This window comes from Sturnira hondurensis, unplaced genomic scaffold (genome assembly GCF_014824575.4).
Source record: "Sturnira hondurensis isolate 20B ecotype Veracruz unplaced genomic scaffold, ASM1482457v3 Scaffold0022908, whole genome shotgun sequence".
In the NCBI taxonomy this organism is placed as follows: Eukaryota; Metazoa; Chordata; class Mammalia; order Chiroptera; family Phyllostomidae; genus Sturnira; species Sturnira hondurensis.
Window position 1 is genome coordinate 3087732 of NW_028095539.1, and position 10993 is coordinate 3098724.

The window sequence follows — 10993 nt, forward strand, 5'->3', positions numbered from 1 at the left end:
ACGGTGGCTTTCCTCCTTTTGTCTTTGTGACCCAGACACACATGTACCCACCCTTCTCTTCATGGTTACCCAAGGGGTTGAAGTAGTGCCCAGCATTACCAAGCCGTGCCTGGGGTCATTCGCGGCTCCCAGACTACAGCCCACTCACTCCAGATAATCATGACATGCCAGTGAGCTAAGAGGAAGTATCAGTACTGAAAAAAAAATCACCATTTTCAAAGGAAGATGCTGTTTGTCTATAAAATACAACACAACTGAGTCAAAAATTATTAGAGCTAAAAAGAGAGTTTGGTAAAATACTTAGTGGTTAGACAAGTAGGAATAAATAACTGCTATATTTCAGTAGCAAGCCATTAGAAAATCTAATGGAAAAAATCCCATTTATAAAAGCTATTTAAAAAGTACCAAGTTCCTAAAATTAAGCAGAACCAGAAAATGTACAGGACTTCTGAAATTAAAAAACTTTATTGAGAGACATAGAACTTTTAAATAATTGTAGAGAAAAGGAATTTTACTGGATGGGAAGATTGATTGCTGTAAAGATCTATTTTAAAAATGACTATCTTGCCCTGGCTGGTGTAGCTCAGTGGATTGAGCACCAGTCTGAAACCCAAGTGTCACAGGTTCGATTCCCAGTCAGGGCACATGCCTGGGTTGTGGGCCTGGTCCCCAGTGGACAGTGTGCGAGAGGCAACCACACATTGATGTTTCTCTCCCTCTCTTTCTCCTTCCCTTCCCCTCTTTCTAAAAAGAAATAAATAAAATCTTATTAAAATATTTTTTAAAAGACAGCATGTTTTGCTTATCAGATTGCTCAAGGCTGGAAAGAATGGTAACGCCCGGTGCTGGTGAGGATGGGGGGAGGCGTACTCACGCACTGCGGGCGAGGGTCCAGCTGGGGCAGCTTTCTCAAGGAGGCGATGTAGGCGGACAGGCTTTAAAATACACATATAAAATGCACCTCTACCCGGCATTTCTGCTTCTAGGTAGGTCTCTGGCCTGGAGTAATAGACAGGTTCCACGCATGAGAGTATTCAAATGAGGCACTGTTTATACACATGGGGAAAACCAGTTACAAGCGAAAGTTTAGGGAAGCGGCTGAGTACACAGGTGCACATTCATCCTAAGCAGCACGAGGCAGAATTCGGGACAGCTTCATGCACCCGTGTGGAGCCCTCCCGGAGACTGAGGTTAAGTCAGAGAAGCAAATGGCAAGCCGTAGGTGTAGTATGTTTGTAGCTGTGGGAAATAATGTATTTCCATCTGCATGCATAACAATTCTGAAAAGACGACACCCCCCAAAACCGTGAGGGGGTATAACTATTTGTACTTCTAAATTTTTATCTTGCTTTTTTAATTTAAAAAATGAGAAAGATATGCTAAGTCTGTGCATATATATTTTCATGTGGAAGGGCTATCAAAATTGTCAGGTTACTAAACAGCACAAGTAACATGATACCATCTTTCAAATGGGAAGCGTGTCTGTGTGTGTGTCTTGTCCGTAGTGGCTTATCTGTGTTACTTCATCTCGCTGCTGGGCTTAATAAACATTTGTTGGGTAAATCACAAGGCATCTTCCTGGAAGATAGATGCTAATATCTCAAAGACTGCCAGTCCCCAGGTGATAGGATTATGAATGGTTTTGATTTTCTTTTATTTGTCACTTTTCCCAGTTTTTTTAAACAGATAGGTATTGTGTGTTACTTTCATAACTTTTTCAATTAGAAGAAATAGAAGCTGATCATTTCTCTACAAAATGAGCGATTAACGGGCTGGTCAGGGGGCCAAGCAGTTGCAGTCTGGTGATACCAGGGAAGCAGGCCCGGGCAGTCAGACTCCCCAAAGACCCAGCCCTCGCGCCCCTCCCCCACTGTCCTGGCTCCCATCCCAAACAAGCATCAGACTCACCTGGAAGTTTATTGACAGTAGCCGTTGCCCAGCCCAGACCACGCACCAGCTCCCCAATCAGTGCAAGGGTGCAGAGCAGCGGGTGGACATATTAGGGCTCACACCCCTGCCCTGGTGACCTCCCCACTTTCAGTCCTCTCGCGATGTGGCCTCAGTTTACCACTACAGGGTCATGTGGCATCTGTGTCCCTGGAACCTGTTCCCCGTTTCCCCTACGAAGCTTCTCACTCTGCCTGGCCCCTTCACCCCTCACGCCCCCCACTTTGCCTCCTGGCAACCTCCCGAATTCACACTCAGAGATGCCCCCATGGATGAGTGGGCCCTGGAAATGGCCTGCCACTGTCCTGCACTCAGAGTCCCAGGGTCTCAGAACAACCTCTCGCCGGCCTGGACTCTGGTGTCTGCTCCCAGTCCACCTCTGGGCAGCCCAGCTGCGGCCCGGAAGCGGCTGCCGGTGTGCCGTGTCCACCTCAGACACCAGATGCTCAGCGGAACACTCCAGAACCATCCCCTCTTATGGGTGCCCAGGGAGGCTGGCATTGTCCTCACCACCCCTCAGCCTCACAACTTTCGGCTCGCATAGGATTCTGCACATTAATAAGCAACAGTCAAGCACCTCATTAGAAAAAATGGCAATCTTCTTCCAGTAAGCACACGGGGTGGGGTGGGGGCTTCCTGACTTGCACAGAACGTCAAAGGGCTCCGGAACCTCATCGTGGAATGGGGGTGGGTCCTGGCTTGGTCCTGGCCCGTGGGAGCTCTGGCCCTCCCCCTTTGCCCCCATCCCAGGCTTCTCCAGCTGGGCTCTGCACCTGACACCCCTGCACACAGGTCTCATAAGCTCCCATCATCCCCTGCAGCCTGTTCACCGCACCTCATTCCCAGCAGATGAGGGCCAGGGCCTAAATGTCCTGAAGACAGGACTGGAAGAAAGGGTGACACTTGCTGGGGCAGGGGTGGCTGAAGGCCCCTGGGGTCTTCCTCATTTTGCACAGCCCTGGAGCACGACCTTGCTATCTGCCCTCTGTTCCCCAAAGTCTGCACCCCCACACTGTGACAGGACGGGCGAGGTAAGCCGAGGACACAGGTCTGGTCCCTGGGGCTCTAGGACAGCTCCTCTCACTGCCTGTCAGTCCCTCTGGCTCAGGCCTCAGCAGATCCGGTGGCCCAGGGCCTGGACACTTGGTGAGGGCGTGGAGGGTGTCCTGTAGCATCCGTCCTGAGGGAGGCGGACTTAAGGTGGGGAGGGCCAGAGAGTGGGTGGGACCAGAGAGCAGGCAGGGGAGCCTGGCAGGCTGGTGGGGAGTGGCGGGGGTGGGGGCTGCCCTTCTGAGGAGCCCCCACATTAACAGGCCGTGAGCCCCTGGGTGGGGTTTGGACACTGATGCCCTCCGTGACTCCTGTCCCTGCCCCTGCTGAACTCGGACTCTGAGGGAGGGGAAGACCAAGGAGGGGACAGATGAATGCACGGGGTGGAGGCCAGTGCTGAGGGCTGACGTGAGCCTGTCCGCGGCCTGGCCTTGGGTCATCAGATCCTGGCTCCACAGCTGTGTGGCCTCGGGCAAACTGCCACCCTCTCCATCCTCAGTTTCCTCCTCTGTTCTGTGGACATAATGCCTGTGCCTGTGTCACTGGGGTGCTGCACGGACTAAGTGGGGGTGTCTGCTCAGTGCCCCGCCTGCTAGCTCCGCCTGAGTGCCCGGGATCCCCCTCCCCTCCCTACCCTCTCCTCCTTCCTCTCCCGGATCATCCTCCTCCCTCACCCCTTTGAAGGAGGAGAGGCGTTTGAAGTCTCTGAAACCCACTCAGGATCCTCTTTATTGGCTCCGGCGCTGGAGACAGCCTTACCCAGGGAGCACGTGGGATGTCAGGGTGGGAATGGTCTGGAATGAACGGCCCCTGGCCCTGAGCCCAGGAGATGAGGAGAGAATGATGCTCGGAGCCTGGTGGGGAAACAGAGCAATGAACAGAAAGGGGGTAGCCGGGGCAAGGACGGGGGTCCAGCTCCATCGCCTTGTGAGCTTTGTCCCCCTGTCCCTGGTCCCTGAGGGGGACCTTGCTGTCTGCCCTGTGCTGTGCCCGTGGCAGCCAAGCATCACTGGGGAGACCTCACCAGAGCCCCCACTCCCCCTCAGCCCCTCTTCCCCAGCCCCTCGTAAGTCCCCTTGACATCTTAGGGCCTCAAACCTAAATCACTTCCACAGGGCCCGCCTGGCCTGTGGCCAGCCCTTTCTGCTGGGCTCTGCCTCCAGCCCCCTCACTAGAGGCTTCTCTTTCTCCCTGTCCAGCTTCCATTGGCCAATAAACATGCTCAAGCCTCTCCCCAGTTTAAAAAACACCCTCTGACGCTGTCCCCCCAACAGGCACCCCCTTCCACTGCTCCTCGCCTGCACAGACCAACTTCCCAGGGGAGTCCTGGGCAGCCCCACCACACTGCCGCACCCCCTGCTCCCAGTGTCCCCCCCCAGCTCTGCCCACCTCTTCCCACAAAGCCCTTCCTCCCAGCCTCCCGGTTCTAGGGCCGCCCTGTCCTGTCTCAGCTCCTGACCCAGGCTCCCTCTGACACTTTCACTTCTCTTGGCTCCCCTCCCCCGTGCACCCTGGCAGCCCGCACTCTCTGACCCTCGCAGGCAGCATCCGCTTGTTCCTTGCTGGATCCTGTGCACCCGGCCCGGCGTCTGGCACAGATGAATGAGGGAGTGAATGAATGAACAGGGAGCGGCCAGCACCCAACGAGGGAAATGGGGCTGAGAGGATCCAGAAGGCAGAGCCAGGCAGGAAGTCCCCTGTGGCAGTCAGAGTGGGTGTCACCGTGCTGACAGATGCCCCCACGAGGCCAGGGAGAGTGGTCATTGAGAGGAAGAACCGTGGAGCCAAACAGCATTGGATTCCAGCCCTGGCTCTGCCTCCCGGGCCTCCACTTCCTTCTCTGTGGAGTGGGCCAGCAGCCACTGCTGCTGGGAGGGGCCACCAAGCATGCGATGCCCGCTTGCTCCTGTCCGCACTTGCTCTGGGGGCCTGAGCTCCTCTCCTTCTCACCAGAAGCCCGGAAATAGGTCATACTCTTGTCCCCATTTTTCAGATGGGGAAGCCAAGGCCAGAGAGGTTAGGGGGTTTTCTCGGGGCCACGGGGCTCAAGAGCACTGGGAAGAAGATTGGAACCCAGGTGGCCTGACTCTAGAGCCAGAGCCCCCCAGCACAGCCCAGCGGCCCAGCATAGCAAAGGCATGCCGGGCGAGGGTGCCCTCCCAGCTCGGGGCTTACTCTCTGGAGTCACCCAGAGGTGGAGCCTCCCAGAGTGAGGAAGGAAGTCCAAGATGGTGAAGGCTTTGGGCAGGAATGTAAAGACATACCAGCCTAGATGAGAAAGGACAGGAAACCTTACACTTCAGGCTGGGGGTCAATGTGAGCTGGTGGCCACAGGGAGCCAGAACGGGTTCTGGAGGGCAGGGGCCCCTCTGGCAGCAGAGCCCATGGAGCAGACACTTAACATTGTTAGAGGCAAGGATCAGACCTGGACCACTCGGTCCTCTGTACCCCACTTAGGGCCTGGCTCGTAGGAGACAAACATTGGATGGATGGATGGATGGATGGTTAGATGGATTGAAGGAACGATGGGTGGATGGACGGATGATGGATGGATGGTTGAATGAATGAGGTTGCTGTATAATGATGGACTTCACCCTTCAACCCCAAAAAGTTCTTTTCTGGGAGTTGTTCTCCCCACAATCCAACGATGCCTCTCGGAGGTTCTTCCGCTCAGCTGTGTTAATAATAATGCTACAGGACTGTCTGCACAGTGGAATACTATGGAGCTGTTGAAAGGAGGGCCCGTCCACAGCGACATGGAAAGGTCTTTGGGAGGAAGTGAGCGAAGAGGGGAAGGCAGAGACCCGGGAGGCAGCGCTGTTTTGATCGTGCCTCCTGCTCCTACGTAAACAAGTCCAAGTGCAAAGAAACTCAGGCCCATGGAGCCCACGGCAGAGGTTCCGGGCGGCAGTGGGGACTGGGACTTCACTGTTCTCTCTAGCCATAAATAACTTTGAACCATGCGAATTTAAACGTATTTCAAATAATTAAACTTAAAATATTTTGTCATGGGTTCCAAGATGAAGCAGGGTCCAGGGAGAAGAGGATGGAGAGGAAGCCTCACTCAGCTCAGCTCAGCTGTTGGGCTCAGGGAGCCAGAGCCTGGGCCGTGCAGAGCTGGGCGCACCCTGGACGGAAGCGCCCTGGAACGCCCCTCAGGCCTCTACCGAGGTGTGACTGGAGGGTGGGGACTGAGGCTGACACACAGGCAGCGATCGCACCCCCTCCCCAGGCAGGGTGGGCCACCTCCCTGGCTGCCCCTCAAGAGCGGCAGAGGACACCAAAGTGCAGAGAAGGCTGCCCGTTCCCAGCCTGGTGATGAGTGAAGCTGGTATTGGGCAGAGTGCCGGTACCAAGCTCAGGCTTACACATCTGCTTCATTCAGCCATTCGTTCCTTCATGCCTTCATTGGCCCGTCATGCGTTCCTTGGGTCCCTGCTTTCTGCTGGGACTGGGTGCTTGGGACTCAGAGGAGAGCAGGGAGGGACACCTTGGGCCGGGGCTTGAAGGCAGCAGTTGGACTCTGAACAGGGAGCCTGGGCAGAGGGACCAGCACAGCAAAGCCGGGAGGTGGGAGAGAGCAGTACCTCTGAGGACATGGCCTGGCCGCGCCCTCCCCTCCACTCTGCCTCAGAGCAGAGACTGCCCACTCCAGGAACACCCCCTCGAGGCACCCCAGCCTCAGTCCCATACGCAGGAGTGGCAGGAGACAGGCAAGGGCTGGGCAACCGGACTGAGGGTGTGGGTGTGAATGCCCATCAGGGGCTCAGTCCAGCAACACTGCAGCCCTGGGGGGAGGAGGCAGGGGACACAGAATGGGGAGGGGTGGTTCTTCGGTGGGGCAGGGGGCGGGGCAGTGGCGGCAGCTGCCTCCCTGGCTGCCACCCCTCTGTGGCTGGGCGATGGGCAAGGCTGATAGCAGCGAGGTAGGGCCAGCCGAGGGGGCTCACTCCATCCCTCCCCGCCAAGTTCTTTATCGGCAGGATGCACTGTTGCCAGGCAGCCTGCTTCAGGCCCTGCTCCAGCCCCTGCTCCAGCCGTTGCCGGGAGGATTATCAGAAAGATTTGAGTCTTTTTAATTAAATCCTCGCCGAACGCAACTCTGCACCCGCCCGCCCGGAGAGCCCATTCAGCATCCTGTCATCGTCTCCGATAGCTTTGTCTTGCAGGCCCTGCTATCAGGCCATCTATCTGCAAAGCAGCCTCCCTGTCCCCAGCCGGACAGTGGTGGGCACCTGGGGAGTAAACAGGTGGGTGGGGGAGCCTCCAGTTGCTGGGTGCAGGGCTGAGGTCCTCCCGGAAACTCTGCCCAGAGCCAGGCCAGACAGCGAGGCATTGTGACCTCTCCACTCAGCCTCAAAGATCGTTCTCACAGGCCGCCGCACCCAAACGCACAGCATCTGAGGTTTACTACGTGCCAGCTACTGTGCCCCCCCACGTGGATTCCTCAGGCTGCAACCTAAAAGGGTCTGTTCTCATTCCCACTTTACAGATGGGAAAACAGAGCCCGGAGTAGGGGAGTTGCTCACTCTTCTCCCCGCAGCTAGGAAGTGGCAGAACCAGGATTCAAACCTGGATCCTCGGCCTCCAAAGTCTCCACTCTAAACTGCTATATCTACAGCTCTGAAGGGTGGGCCCCAACCTCCCTCTCGTGGAGGCTTCCTGGGCTTTGTCCGGAGGCTCCCACCCTTAGCGGTCACAGTACCGGCAAGAACAACAGCCAGCATTTTCTGAGCGCTCACTGCCTGCCTCATCCAGGCCTCGAGCAGCCTCAGGAGGCAGCTTCAGTTTCTGTGCCATTTCACGAAGCAGCAACAGAAGATCCGGGAGGGGTGAGTCACTTGCACGACATCTCAAAGGCAGGCAGCGTCCGGGCCAGGTTTCTCCCGTTTATAGTCGGCATCCGTGGCCTCGATCCTCCCCAGAGGAGGCTAGTGTGTGCAGGGCACAGCCTGGGAGGCAAGTCAGGGTCGGGGCTGGGGGCTCCAAGTTGGTTCACGACGCGGCCAGAGGACAAAATTAACTCGATAAATAACGTGGGCGTGCAAGGGCGGGGGTGTTCTTTTTTGAAAACCCGGCAGCTCCAGGCACCCACGCCTGTGCGCTGACTTTATAGAGCTAAGTTCTAATTGCAAGCCCCACACCCTGGCTGCAGCCGCTCTGCAGAGGAGGACGTGTGTTCTTTTTAATTAAATCTGTCTGTTATCACAGAGTATTGTTATGAAGGGTGGCCCATTAGCAGCGCGGTGACTGCTGGGAAACTGCCTGCTGCACTGAACACAGGGGCTAGAAACCCCCGCCAGGGCCGGATCCCTGACCCCTCCCCGTCCGCACTGCAGGACAGGTGAAAGGTCTGGGCTGGCCCCTCTCACGTGGAGCCCTACTACGCTCCAGGAAGGCACCTGCCACCCAGGGCTCTTGCAGAGTGTGGGAGCGCCTCACACCAGGACCTGGAAGGAGCTGGGCTCTGGGGTCCAAGAAACCTGGGTGGAACCGTAGCTCGGCCACTTGTGTGCTGCGTGACCCTAGGAACACAGCGTCACCTCTGCTGGGGTGACGAAGGGCAGCTCACATAGGTGGCCCATCCCCGTTGGAAAGCTCTGTGCTTTTTTGTACAATTATACTGACTTCGCACAGCACCCCAGGACGTAGGGACGGTTGTTATTCCCCTCGCACAGATAGGGAAGCTGAGGCTCAGAAACCACTCCCTGTGGGACACACAGTTTGCGTTTTGACTGAGCTAGGACTTGAATGGACCACGGCCTCAGTGTCCCCACCTAGAATAAAGGATAATCGTCCTCAGCTGGGAATGGGGGGCCATTCAATAGGAGAGTGAAGAACATGGAATGACTCTCAGTAAATGATAGCAGTTTTTCATTGGAATTTCGTATTTTAAGTCCAGGAAAGTCTATTGGCATGATTTTCTAGTTGAGGAGATGGAGGCTGCGCCCCCTCCCCACCCCCGGTACCCCTGGCACGCACACCCCTCTGACACCACCCAGGCCCAGGCATCCCGGCAGCCTCCTCGGCAGGTGTTTCCCCCGATGTACCTTTGACTCCTGTCTCCCCGAAGCGCCCACAGCCGTCTCTCCTTCTATCACTAAAATAACATGTATTTGATTTTTACTTGATTATAAAATAAAATCAGGATAAACATGTGTAAAAATACTAGTATAAAAAGAAAATCAAAATTACCTACAATCCAGTATGGTTATCTATCTGGGTTCATTTCTTTCCACCATTTTCCTGTTTGCTCATTCATTTCTTCATTTATTCGCTCTCCAGTGAGTCCCCGCACTGTGCTAAGCCTTGTGTGTGGTTCAGGGAGACAGCAGTGAGCAAGACCCTCCTGGTCTCCCCCCATAGCAGGAGGAGATGGATACGAAATAAATAGGCAAGCACAATGATGACATTGAACCTTGAGTGTAAATGGATTGTACCACATGTTTAAAGAATGATATATCATAACTGCATGGGATTTATTCCTGGGATGCAAGGGTAATTTAACATATAAACAATAATCAATGTAATTAATGCACCATATTAACAGAATGAATGGGGGAAAACCACATGATCTCAACTGATGCAGAAAAACATTTGACTGCATTCAACACCCTTTCATGAAAAAAGAAAACACTCGCCCTGGCTGGTGCGGCTCAGTGGATTGAGCGCCAGCCTGCAAACAGAAAGGTCACCGGTTCGACTCCCTGTCAAGGCACACGCCTGGGTTGCAGGCCAGCTCCCCAGATGGGGGCGTGCAAAAGGCAACTGATTGAGGTTTCTCTCACACATCGATGTTTCTCTCCCTCTCTTTCTCCCACCCTTCTCTCTCTGAAAATAAATAAATAAAATCTTCTTTTTTATAAAAGAAAACATTCAACGAACTAGCAATAGAAGGTTAACTACCTCAACATAATGCAAGCCATGTGGGAGAGACCCACAGCAACGTCACACTCAATGGCGAAAGGATGAACGCTCCCCTCTAAGATCAAGGAAGAGGCCAGGGAGGCTGCCCTGGCCACTTGCGTTCAGCATAGCCCCGGATGTCCTTGCAGACCAAGTAGGCAAGAACAAGAAGTAGAAGTCCTCCAAGTGGGGTGGAGGGAGTACAATTACGTCTGCTCACAGATAATATGAACTTACACGTAGGAAAGCCCTAGAATTTCATGGTTAGGATTAACAATTGAATCCCCAAAACTGTGGTTACAGTTAATCATCAAATTCAGCAACGCAGCATGATACAGAACCGGCACACAAAAATACGTTACGTTTCTGAACACTAACAATGAACAATCTGAAAAAGAAACTAAGAAAATTGCATTTACAAGAGCATCACACACAAAAATAAAATCTGTGGGAATTCATTAACCAAGCAGGAAAAAGACTTGTAAAATAAAAACTACAAAACATTCCTGAAAAGAAATTAAAGACAAATAAAGAGGAAAACATCGTAGGCTCATGTCTTGGAAGAACTAATGTTTCTAAAATGTCAGTACTTTCCAAGACAATCTATATCCTTAATGCAATCCCTATCAAAGTCTCAAGGATTCTTTTCTGCAGAAATAAAAAGCATCCAAAAGTTCATATGGAATCTCAAGGGATGCCAAATAGCCAAAACAATCCTAAACAATAAGAACGAAGTTGGATTCACACTTCCTGAATTCAAAACTCACTACAAACTCACTATAGTCATCGAAACAGTGTGGTGCCGGCACTGGCGTACAGGCGTAGACAAACGGGACAGAGTGCGCAGAAATAAACTCTCGCGTGCGTGGTCGAATGCTTTGGGCAGAGACGCTGGGACTAGTCGACGGAGAAAAGACGATCTTCTCAACCAACGGTGAGGGGAAAACCGGATATCCACCTGCAAGAGAATGACACAGTATACAAAAATTAACTCAAAATGGATCCTTAAGCATAAACCAAAAACTCTCAGACTCTGAAAAGAAAACATAGAACAAAAGCTTCCCTAAATTGGATTTGGCAATGACTTCTT

General features: G+C 53.6%; 1 long non-coding RNA gene across 1 annotated transcript; it reads right to left on the minus strand.

Moving 5' to 3' along the window:
* Positions 1-754: 754 nt before the first annotated feature.
* Positions 755-4661, minus strand: LOC118980174 (uncharacterized). The gene is made up of 3 exons (XR_005065063.1): positions 4531-4661; positions 3757-3851; positions 755-1185 (listed from the first exon to the last, which is right to left on the minus strand). It is a non-coding gene; the product is annotated as an uncharacterized LOC118980174 (long non-coding RNA).
* Positions 4662-10993: the final 6332 nt, after the last annotated feature.